Genomic DNA, 11291 nt, shown 5'->3' on the forward strand with positions numbered 1-11291 from the left:
CGCCTTATACAACCTCTCTGCTGCTTTCAACACTGTGGACCACTCCCTTACTTGTTATTTTCAATCAAAAACTTTTGGATCACCTCTTTCTTGAAACTCTACTCTCCCTTAGGTTGTCCAGCTTGGCCTGAGTCTCCTCCTAAGTGTTTCCAGCTCTTTCCTTAGTCTCTGCTCCTTTGTTCAATGATGGGGTCCCGCCTGGGCCATCTTCCCTCCTGCTCACGCCCTCCACCAGCTCCTGTATCCATGAGCCCACAAGTGTACTTCCGGCTCAGACCATTTGCTAAGCACCGGCCCACAGTTATAACCGTGGGATGAACACCACGCAAGCTGTTTGAATAAAGGGCTATGGGAACTCAGATGCTGTCATTCACCAGAAATTTGCTGAGTCGACTTCAGTGGTTCTCAAAGTGTGGTCCAGGGAAACTTGGGGGAGCCCCAAGACCCTTTCAGGGAGTCTGCAAGGTAAAACCTATTTTCATAATAATACTAAGGCGTAATGTGTTTTTTTTTCACTCTCTTCCTCTCACGAGTATACCATGAAGTATTCCAGAGACCACGTGCCACGTGATATTGCAAAATGCAGAAGCAGATACGAGAATCCAGCTGTCTTCTATTAAGCCAGATATTAAAAAGATTTGTAAAAATGTAAATCGGTGCCAGTCTTCTTACACATTTTTTGGTTTTGAAAATGGATATGTTTTTCATAAAAATATATCATGTATATTAACATAATTGGCTTATTATCATTTAAAAATAAATGAATATTTTTAAATTTCATAGTGTTAGTTTCTAATAAGATACATACCGATAGATACAACCTACATCAGCAAAAGCTCTTTGGGGTCCTTAACAGTTTCTAAGTGTGAAAAGAGGTTCTGAAACCAAGAAGTTTCTTCTTAAATCCAGAGCTTTCCAGTAGGTATTTCCAGGTAGATGGTTCCGAGTATGTGGCCTATAGACGTGTCACCCAGGGCCCCAGGACAGAGGCCTGGTGTCTTTCCACCCCCTTAGGCTGGCCCCTCTCACACCCATCACCTACTACCCACTTGCCCACCCAAGCATCAGTCCTACATTCTTCTTTTCTTTTTTTTTAAGGAAGATGAGCCCTGAGCTAACTGCTGCCAATCCTCCTCTTTTTGCCGAGGAGGACTGGCCCTGAGCTAACATCCGTGCCCATCTTCCTCTACTTTATATGTGGGACGCCTACCACAGCATGGCTTGCCAACCAGTGCCATGTCCGCACCCGGGATCTGAACTGGCGAGGCCCAGGCCGCTGAAGCGGAATGTGCCCACTTAACCGCCGCGCCACGGGGCGGGCGCCAGTCCCGCCTTCTTCATCCTACACGTAGTAACAATGCAACAGGCTCCTAAGGAATCTCCTTCCTCAATCTCATCGGGCCCAGCCCCCATTTGTAGCCAGCGTTGCATTTCCAGAACAAGTTGTACCATGTCACCCCCCACTTAGAAATATCCTCTTACCCTGTGTTAACTACAAGAACGAGACCAAATTCCTGAGCAGGCTGCTGAACTGTCACAATGCGGCTGACCTCTGTCCACCTCACCGCCCATCCCAGGCCCTCCCGGCCCTTCTTCTAGAGCCATGCCGAATCTCTCCCGGCTCCCCAGGCATTCCAGAACATTCTATCGCTGTGCACATACCCTTTCCTCTCTACCTGTAGTGTTCCGATTTGTTTGCTAAACTTCAAGATTCAACTCAAATGCCACTCAAGGCAGTCATCCCCGACTCCACAGCTATAAGCAGGAGCTTGGTCACGGCATCCACTGGCACTTTGTTCACACCTCTGTCATGACACATTTGAATAGTCACTTATCCATTTCTCAAGAAACTGCAAACTACATTCCAACCTGTTTGCCTCGGAATCACCAGCACCTAGCAGAGAGCCTGGTGTATGTGAGGACTTGAATAGGTTTTTCTTTAATTAACACCCAAAGTTGAAACTATCTTCCCTCCTCTAACATTTTTCTCAGGTTCCCAGTCTCATTGAACGGCATCCCCCAGGGCCCAAGGAAGGAATCGCAAAGTCATCTTTGATGCCTCCCTTTCCCTCACTTCTTCATCGAATTGGTCATTAATTCTACCCTCTGGACATTTTCCATAACCACTCTCCCCTTTGCACTCACACAACCACCACCCTAGTTCATTCATTCATTCATTCATTCACTTGTGTGGCAAATACTTACTGGTGACCTACTGGCCACCAGGCACTGTGCTGGGACTCACTTCTGTTAAAAAAAACAAAACAATACACAGTCCAATTTCAATTCTTTCACAACCTATTCAGGAACACAGACCAAAATATGTGAACAACAAGCCATAAATCATGATGATAAACACAGTACTTTTGATTAGAAAAACGTGCTTTCAAAACACAGGTGAGGAGTGACTTATCTTCCTCTGAGGGGGAAGGAGAGGCCAGAAAGGCCCTCAGAGACCTGGGCAAGCGGCCGAAGGGTGGCGGCACCTCTCCCGGGGCCTCCTGGGGGCCTCCTCACCGCATTTCCTCCCCAACAACTCTAATCAAGTTAGTCCACTGATCAAAGACTTCCACGACCCTCCATCCCATGCAGAGTAAGTGTCACAACTTTCCAGTATGAGAGTCAAAGCCTTTAACCATTGGGCCTGGCCCACCTTCCAGTCTCACTGGCCACGTGCCTCTAGTCCAGCCCCACCTTCTACTCCTTGACTAGTGACCAGGCCTTCTCTCTCAGGACAGTCGTCCCCTCGCGCTGAGATCCAGCTTTGGTCCAATCTTCTTGGAGGAAGAGGACACCTACGCGGCCTGACAGGCCAGCCTCACACCAGGTGTTGCTCGCTGTCCCCGAAAGACCTGCAGGCCTTCACGGGGGCTCCTCTCTCTGCCTGAAGCATCTGCCCCTCCTCCACCAGGCCTACCCCCACTGTCACATCTTCCGAGAAGCCTTCCCAGTCGTGAGGGCCCAGCTCCACTCCCCCTCCACCCCTCCCTGCTTATGTGCGCACTTATGTGGCACTTATTTTGGTTTGGAAGAAAGAGAGGGAAGGGAAGAGATAGGAGGAGTGGGAGAAAGAAAAGAGAGGGAACTAAAGTGAGAGAGAAGGAAGGAGAAGAAAGACAGTCACAGGCAACATGACCACAGAGTCCGTGTTCACGTGGGCCCTTCATTGCTTCCACATCGTTCATCTGGAGACTCTTACCGGAAGCTCCTATCCTCCCTGGTGGGTAGACAGGGTAGATAAAAGTATTCTCTCTTCACAGGTGAAGAAACCGAGGCTCAGAGTGGTACAGAGTGAGGGCTATACAGCTAGTAAATGACGATAAGCGGACGCCAAAAATACTGTGCTGCCTTGAGTTGTGTTCAGGACGGAGGCCATGTCCTGTTATTGCAGGAATGGAAAAACCAAAACACGACTGGGTCAGGTGACTTCTCTGGTCACAAAGTAACAGCTACAGGGAGAGTCTGTGTTGTTTTGTAACTTTGCGTCCTGGTGTGACAGAAACGTGAACATTTTCAAAATGAAACAACCTGGGGCCCTTACCTGGGGTGAGGGAGCGCAGGGGCGCGTGAGGCCCTGTCCCCCGTCCCCTGCGGGTGTCCACAGAAGCCTCAAGTTCCGACAGAGCTCCTCTTTTCTGAGGAGACTTCTGAAAGCTTACGCGTGGGACAGGAGAGCTGTTTTTACAGAAAATTAACTGAAAGAATTCACCTACTTCACAGGCTATTTTTCCCCCCTTGAGACTTTAAAATGAACTTCATTTCCTTTTAAAAGTTCTAAATAAGGGAGAAAGCTGGGGTGGGGAGCTGTTCTCAGGAGCCTCCCCCGGCCCCCAGGTCACAACCCTCCCTTTCAGATGTGAGGCCTTCGAGCTGCAACACTGCCAGCAGCTTTTTTTCCTTTCTATTTTTAAGACCTGAAAGTATGAACAATTTCAGTTTTCTTCCTCAATCTTGACTGGAAGTCACAAACAGCACAGATGACTAGTAACACTTTGAAATCTTGAGCGTCTCGGCACGAGCTCTGACCATGGTCAGCATTGCAACACTCTGCTATGGTTAGTAGTCAAGGCGACCTGGAGATGTGTGCAGGTTGAACCAGAGTTGGAGGGAGCCTAACGCAACAGCGTGGAAGGAAGCGGGGAGGAAAGGCGGACCTCACAGATGGAACGGTGGGATCAGATCAGACCTGGTCCTTCTAGAATCAGCCAATCCAGGCTGAGGGCCCCCAGGCAAAAGATCTGTAACCCCTGACTGGAAGAGCCCCTGAGGAAAAGAATAAGAGAAACTGAAGGAGGAGAAGGTAAGACGGATAAGATGTGGCGAGACCGAGTAGCTCACAGCACACAGGATTCTGTGGTTGTAAGGCGCTTCCTTGTACATCATCTTTGGAAATCCCAACGTCTCTGGGAGGTGGAAAGGGTTCCCTCATTACTCACGTTGCAGGTGAAAAAACAGAGGAAAAGAGAGGTTTTGCTGACTTACCCAGGATCCCACAGCTAATGAATGGGAGAGACTAGACTCCCAAGGGCGGCGATTCCTGAGGTTGCCCAGGCCAGAGGCTGCTACCCAGGGCCACCGATCGAGAGCATTCCACACCTTGCCCCTGACCCCCTCATCTGTTCTGGGTCACCTCTGCCAACTCCAGAGCAATCCAGCACATTACAGCTGCCAGAGGTCACCCAGCGAGATGGGGAGGAAGTTCTTCCAAACAGCGTCCGTGCAGAAGTGTCCTGCTTCAGCTCGGGTCTGGAGCGCCTCAGCCGGGCTGACAGTTAGGTTTTGGGGAAGTCACTGAGGGGCAAGGGCTTCGGCCCACAAAGACTGTGTTTTTGGCGGGCCCTTTTTTTTTCTTCAAGGGAATTATAATTTCTAAAGTTGTGGTAAAATATAACAAAATTTACCATTTGAACTATTTTTAAGAGTGCAGTTCAACAGCATTAAGCAACCACTGACACCTTCCATTTCCACAACTTTTTCATTTTGTAAAACTGAAACTCTGTCCCCATTAAACACTCACTCCCCCGCCCCCACCCCCCAGCCCCCCACAACCACCTTTCTACTTTCTGTCACTAAGAATTTGACTCCTCTAGGGACCTCACATAAGTGGAATCATACAGTATTTGTCCTTTTGTGACTGGCTTATTTCACCTGGCATAATATCTCCAAGATTCATCCATGCTGTGGCCTGTGTCAGAACTTCCTTCCTTTGCGAGGCTGAATAACTAATATTCCATTGGGTGTATACACCACATTCTGTTCATCCATTCACGTCCACGGACACTTGAATTGCTGCCACCTTTTGGCTGTTGTGAACAGTGTTGCTGTGAGCATGGGTGGCCTGGCCTGGCCTTTTGTTTCTCCTTGGAACTGGTCCCCGGCTCTGTCCTGCTATATATTAGTTTGGGTACACATACAAGTATTTACAGCCCAGATCCCAGGCAACTGTGAAACAAAGTTGGGAACAAACAAAACGCTCTGCCGTATCCCACTCCCACCCTATTCCCATGTCAGTGTTGGCACGGCCGGGCGGGTATCGCCTGGCCTTGGGGGGGAGTTCATCCCCTCGGGGGCATGGTGGAGGTTTCTAATGGCTGCAGGGAGTTTGCCAAAATTGCCTTCACTGCCATCAGATTAAGACTGATTTCCATGTCCCCATAGACCTTCTGGAAGCCCACAGAGCCAGCCTCTAGAAGAGATGGTGTTTGGGGGGGCTGCCAAATGTCCCTGATCTGCCAGGAAACCAGACGCCCCCACATCAACATCGAGTCCAGAGGTGCTTTCAGGAGTGTGGAGACAGGTTTAAAATGAGCCTCACGGGCCTGATCCTTCTGATTTCATGAAACTAAATGACCTTCAAAGACCCCAGCAGGAGTTTTTACTTAAACTGAAGCGCTTCCTCTGCTTAATCCTTCTTCCACAAAAACCATCTTGAAATCAAATACATTGCTAAAACGAGCAAGGATTTCACCTAAAGGAAATTAAAGATGCTTACCTAATTTTCTTTTTTATCTGAGCACTTCGAATAATTTAAGGTGTGGGAGATCAGGTTGCTCAAGATACCACTCATCCCACAATGCTCCCTGACCTGCCCCCACCCCCGTATATTCTGTCTCTCTCCTCCCACCCCTGGACCGAGTCTCCACAGTGTTTGTCACACTGACTAATGACCAGGGGACATGCACTCACCAGCAGGGCGTGTGCCTCAGGCCGTCACAGTGGATATCAGGACTCCCTTCAGCTCCCTGGCTGCCCGCAACTGTCACACGGCTCTCCTCCCAGCTAGCCAGGTGTCACCAAAGCCAGGGAGCGCAGCCGGGGCCGGCCACACAGCCGTTAGGAGCCACTTCATGCCAGCGCTCCACTTCCTGGATGCCAGAGTCACGTTCGGCTGCAAAGGTAGTTTTGCTTCGGGTTTGAAAAAATGGAAAGGAAGAAGCAATCAACTGAGGGTGGGAGACTTGAAGCCTGTGCCTCAGCGTGAGTCACGGAATCAAAGTTCAACAACCACATGCAAAACGACCTCTCCGCGAAGGCGAGGGCTGGCTGCACAGGAAAGCCAGAGAGAGTCAGAGAGAGAGAAAGCATTAACCATCCGGGGGAAAGCCTCTGTCCCAAGTTCCCCCTCATGCCGCCAGCCGAGAAGAGCATCTGACCCCAGATGCTCCTAAGGGGATGCTCCCAACTTTGTAAACAAAAACACAGCCTGCAGGAGAGAAGAGCCTCAGGAGGAGGGAGCGAACAGAAATGGCTGCACAGGGGCGTGGGCGTGGAGGAGAACCCTGTACCTCCCATTACAAAGAGTCCCAAGCAAGTCACAAAGGTCTTCAGGCTGGGGAGCCAGGACACTTGCCTCTGTTGGGGATAACATGACCCTGGGCTCTCCTTGCTGCAGCCCTGCGTGGGGTTGGTGGCTGCTTCTCCCTCCCTGTGGCAGAGAGAGCCTGACCCTAGATCCACTGACCACAGCCTTCTGCCGCCCACCTGCTGCCAGCCTCAGCGAGTATGGACAACAGTCCCCAAACTGTGCACTGATTTCCTGCATTGGGGGATCCCTCTCGGGTCAGAAGAAGAGGAAAGAACAGTCAAACCACATAGCAGCCCACGTCCCAACAAACGACAGTGTCTCTACAGCGACGTACCCAAGGACACGCAGCGAGCCAGCTGGTCAGGCTGGTTTAGAATCTGGCAGTTGGTGCTGGGGAAATAAGAAAGATACAAGTTAACTGGAATTTCCTCCTCTTCTTTATTCCCCATCTGTCTCCCACAGAAAATTGGAGGCAGTCTAGAATATCAAAACACATAGAGAATGGGATCATTGAAATAAACATTAGAAGTACAATCAGAAGTCATTAGAAGAAAAAAGAATGTTGTGCTGGAAGCTAGATTAAAATGGTCACCTCATCAGAGCACTAATTCCAGCTCTGAGTTTCCTGGCACAACCAATTTTCTAATAAAAATGAATATCGGTTTAGCACCTCCCGTATATCCAGTACTTTCAGTCAAGGTGTTCTGATCCCCATAACAGGTCTATGGTATAGGAAATATTATCTCATTTTTGAGATGAGCTCATTAGGATTGAGAAAAGATAACCATACTGTCCAAGCTCACTCAGTAACTGGTCGAGTCAGGACTGAAACTCAGGGCCATGGGGCTCCAAAATACACTCTTTCCGTGGTCACATGGGGCCTCTCAGCTCTCAAATTTCTAATAAAGCATGTCAGGTTTTTAGGAGACAGAAATATTTTCCCAGTATTAAATTTTAGGAGAAATCTAAATCCTCTGTTGAGTAATATAGCAGACAATATCTTCAGCTCTAGTCCCATAGAAGATGGGCCGGAGGTGGGGGGCGTTTTCCAATGTCCCTTCTTCACCAGGAGCCTCAGTAAAAAGTGAGTTGTTACATCTGAACTCAGGGGAGGGTTTCTGCGGGGAAATGAGCCAATGTTGTCCAGGAGCCTTGTGCTCTGATGGCCTAGAAGAATAAAGCAACAGAGCTCAGAGGGACAGACTGCCAACCGGCTCTTTGGACCATCTCTTCCAAACACTAGATGACTGAGCCACAATTTTTTTAGGTCTAGAATAGCACCCAACCAAGGGAGGAATTCTCTGAGGAGACTGCCGAGGGCCACCACGCTGTGCACCTAACATACGACGAACCTGAGCAATGAATCTTAGCTAAACTTACACCTTGGGTTCAGCCCAGGCGACTAGCACCTCCTGTGTGCAGGACAGGACCTCGGTGGCCAGCACCAAGCTGTTTCACAAAAAAGGTGTTTGAATCTGCTCAACTATCAGAGAAGTAAGGATTTGACAGAGGCCCCAGAATTCTGTGTCTGAAATCTTAGAGACATTATTTAGACCAGAAAAACTGTTCCCCAGCTGTCTCCCAAAGAAAAGAACCCTCATGTGGTGCCTGTACAGTATCTGGTTGAGAGAAACCTCATCCTGATTCCTCCTCAGCTAAAGTGACTGAGCTGCTATGACTCAGGACCAGGAAGAACGAAAGCCCTGCACAGTTTTCCTCCTTGTTTCCTCCAGAGTCCATTTCCCTATGTGTACTCTTAGCTATTTATTCCCAATTGAACAAGAAGTAAGGTCTGCCAGAGGTAACAACTGTAGTTACACTATCACTGACCCAAAGCTGGACTCCACCTACGAGACTTGGGAGAAGGCAGCAGCTCCCAGCTTGCCGTGAAATTGGCACATGTCCACACATCTCTAAAAAATGATCGAGTACTGAGAAAAGAGAGGGACCGCAGGCCTGCACATTTCCCTCTTCCACTCTGTTTAAAACTGGCGTCGCATCTGCCCGGAGGCTATTCTTGCCCACACTGGCCCTTGTGGTGGGACAGAGGTCTGGGTTTTCAGGAAGCGGCCCGGAGGTGTAGAAACAGTGGATCCTAAACATGTGAGACCAGACCCTCCCCAGGGAGGAATGCGCAGACGTGGAGACGGATGACACATGCTCCTGTCTCAGTGGTTCATGGAGCCCTGGAAGCCCGTGGGTGGACCCACGTCAGCCCCCCGGCTTGGCTGCCTCCCGTCCATCTACAGCATCAGTGAGCACCAACAACAGACTTCTATTGAATAATCTGTGTTCTCAGTGAGCTAAAACAGTGTTGGCATTTGTAGTGTGGTGTGGACACGCGAAGGGGCAGCTCAGCTGCTTTCCACTGATTCTTGCACCAGCAGCTGGTGGGAGTGCTTGTTCCTGTCTCACCAACATTCATGTGTGCGACACATTTTGCTTTTTGCCAAGCTCATGCGTGAGAAATTGTATATCAATTCTCCTAGTGATTGTAACTTTCATTGCCCTGATTACTGGTGAACTTGAGGATCTTTTCATGTTTATTTTCTGCACAGTTTTCCTCCTTGTTTCCTCCAGAGTCCATTTCCCTATGTGTACTCTTTTTCTTATTGATCAGTATTAATCTTTATATATTCTTCATACTAATCCTTTATGTTTTGTACTATCTGCTCCCAGTCTAACACTTGTCTTTTAGCTTGGTTTATGACGTTTTGGGGCCTGCAAATGTTTTTACATTTGTGTCATCAAAACTATTGGTTTTTCCTTCATCATTTGTGCTTTTTGAATCTTGTTTAAGAAACGCTTGCCCATCCTGAAATTGTAAAGATCTTTTCCCATATTTTCCCTAAAGTTGTTTTTATTTTTTATACTATGGTCTTTAATCATCATCTGGAATTTATTTTAATGAATGGTACGAGAAAAGATCTAAGCTTATTATGATAGGGAGTTTGGTGTCATAACTCAAGTTCAGCCTGCCCTGCCACTTATTAGCTGTGCAACCTTGAGCAAATTATTTAACCTCTCTGGGCCCCAGTGTCCTATGTAAAATGGGGATAATAATCATCTCTATCTCATAAGGAGATTATGAGAATTAAATTAATCACTGCATATAAGGTGCTTCGAACAGGGCTTGGCATATATTAGATGGCTATTATTATTACAAGCACAAACTTAAATGAAGACAAGATTACTAAAATTTATTGTGGAAAGTCTAGCACCCAGGAAACAACGAAAAAGAGGGCTCTAGAGATAAGTCAAACAACCCTCTCGGTCATCGATAGGAATGTGTGCACCCATGATACACAGAGAAGCAAGTGGGGAAGTAGTTGTCACTGTTATATTGGCCTAGTCAATAATCAAACCGCAGTTGCTATTGGCTTAGCCCAATTATCTAATTTAAAATAACAATTTTAGTTTGTTAAACAAAATCTATGTGTCGCTTCCTCTGAGTTCCACCTGAGACGCCGTCTTAGAAAGCTACAGGGATCAAGGCAATAAAAACTATGTCAAGTACATTTCAATTTCATTTCACACCAGGTATTGCGCTGAGAACATAAGCACCAACTGAATGAAGTTTCTGCCCCTGAGTGAGTGGAGATATGATTATAAACAAAGTTACAGCCACACAGTAAATGTGAGACTGACACAGGGCTTCCTAACCTCGGCTCTATTGACATTTGGGGGCAGACGATTCTTTGCTGTGGAGCTGTCCTGGGCAAAGTAGGATGGTCAGCAGCATCGCTGGTCTCTACTCACTAGATACCAGTAGCACAACTCCCCACAATGTGACAACTAAAAATGTTCCCAGACCTTGTCAAGTGTCCCCGATTGAGGACCGCCAGACTAGAGGTTTCATCAAAGAGGAAGGACCGACTCTGTGTGAGAGGAAGAGGAGGTCTTGTGGAGGAAATGATGGGTCAGCTGACTTTGGAGGACAGGTTGGCATGTTCCAGGAGAAGTCTGGGGCTCGGGGACATTCCAGGTGGAGGGAAAATCTAGGCACAGATTCAGAGGCACAAGGATGCGTGACATGGTCCACATGGCTGGGACACCACCTCAAGGTGAAATTAGCTCAGGAAAAACTTAAAAAGCTTTTTTTAAAGAAGCATTTTCATTTTAAAAGTAGAATTAATTGAATCATTCATTAATATTTCTTTCACACACAGGCTGGTGTTTGTTTAAACAAAACAATTTCTGTTTCTGGGCCACCAGGAAGCTACCTGGTTGGGAAAACCCACTGTCTCAGTGTGCTCCAGGCTGATGAACTGGCCCCAGTCAAGGGACGGGCCTGGCCTTCTTTGGAACCAGAGGGAAGAAGGCCAGGCACGGGGATGCCGACTGCAGTGACGCAGCTGTAGGCCCAGGACACCCCAGAAGCTCAGAAGAGGCGAGGGAGGATTCTTCCCTGTGCCTGTGAGGGTCTGGCCCTGCCGCCATGTTGATTTTGGATTTCCGGCCTCCAGAATTGTGAGACAGATTTCCG

General features: G+C 48.2%; 1 protein-coding gene across 6 annotated transcripts in view; it reads right to left on the bottom strand.

Moving 5' to 3' along the window:
* Positions 1-6435, bottom strand: part of ZC3H12D (zinc finger CCCH-type containing 12D) — a 30772-nt gene extending 24337 nt beyond the window's left edge. For 2 of the 6 annotated variants that reach the window (XM_070507004.1, XM_044768348.2), the window contains exon 1: positions 6187-6435. The gene's annotated coding sequence lies outside the window, so the exon portion shown is untranslated. Of the gene's footprint in view, positions 1-3199; positions 3344-4482; positions 4623-6186 lie in introns of those variants that run through there. The other 4 variants (XM_070507008.1, XM_044768353.2, XM_070507013.1 and 1 more) reach the window with 3 other exon arrangements.
* Between the last annotated feature and the right edge of the window lie 4856 nt (positions 6436-11291).

The sequence above is a fragment of the Equus asinus genome, chromosome 1 (assembly GCF_041296235.1).
Source record: "Equus asinus isolate D_3611 breed Donkey chromosome 1, EquAss-T2T_v2, whole genome shotgun sequence".
Lineage (NCBI taxonomy): Eukaryota > Metazoa > Chordata > Mammalia > Perissodactyla > Equidae > Equus > Equus asinus.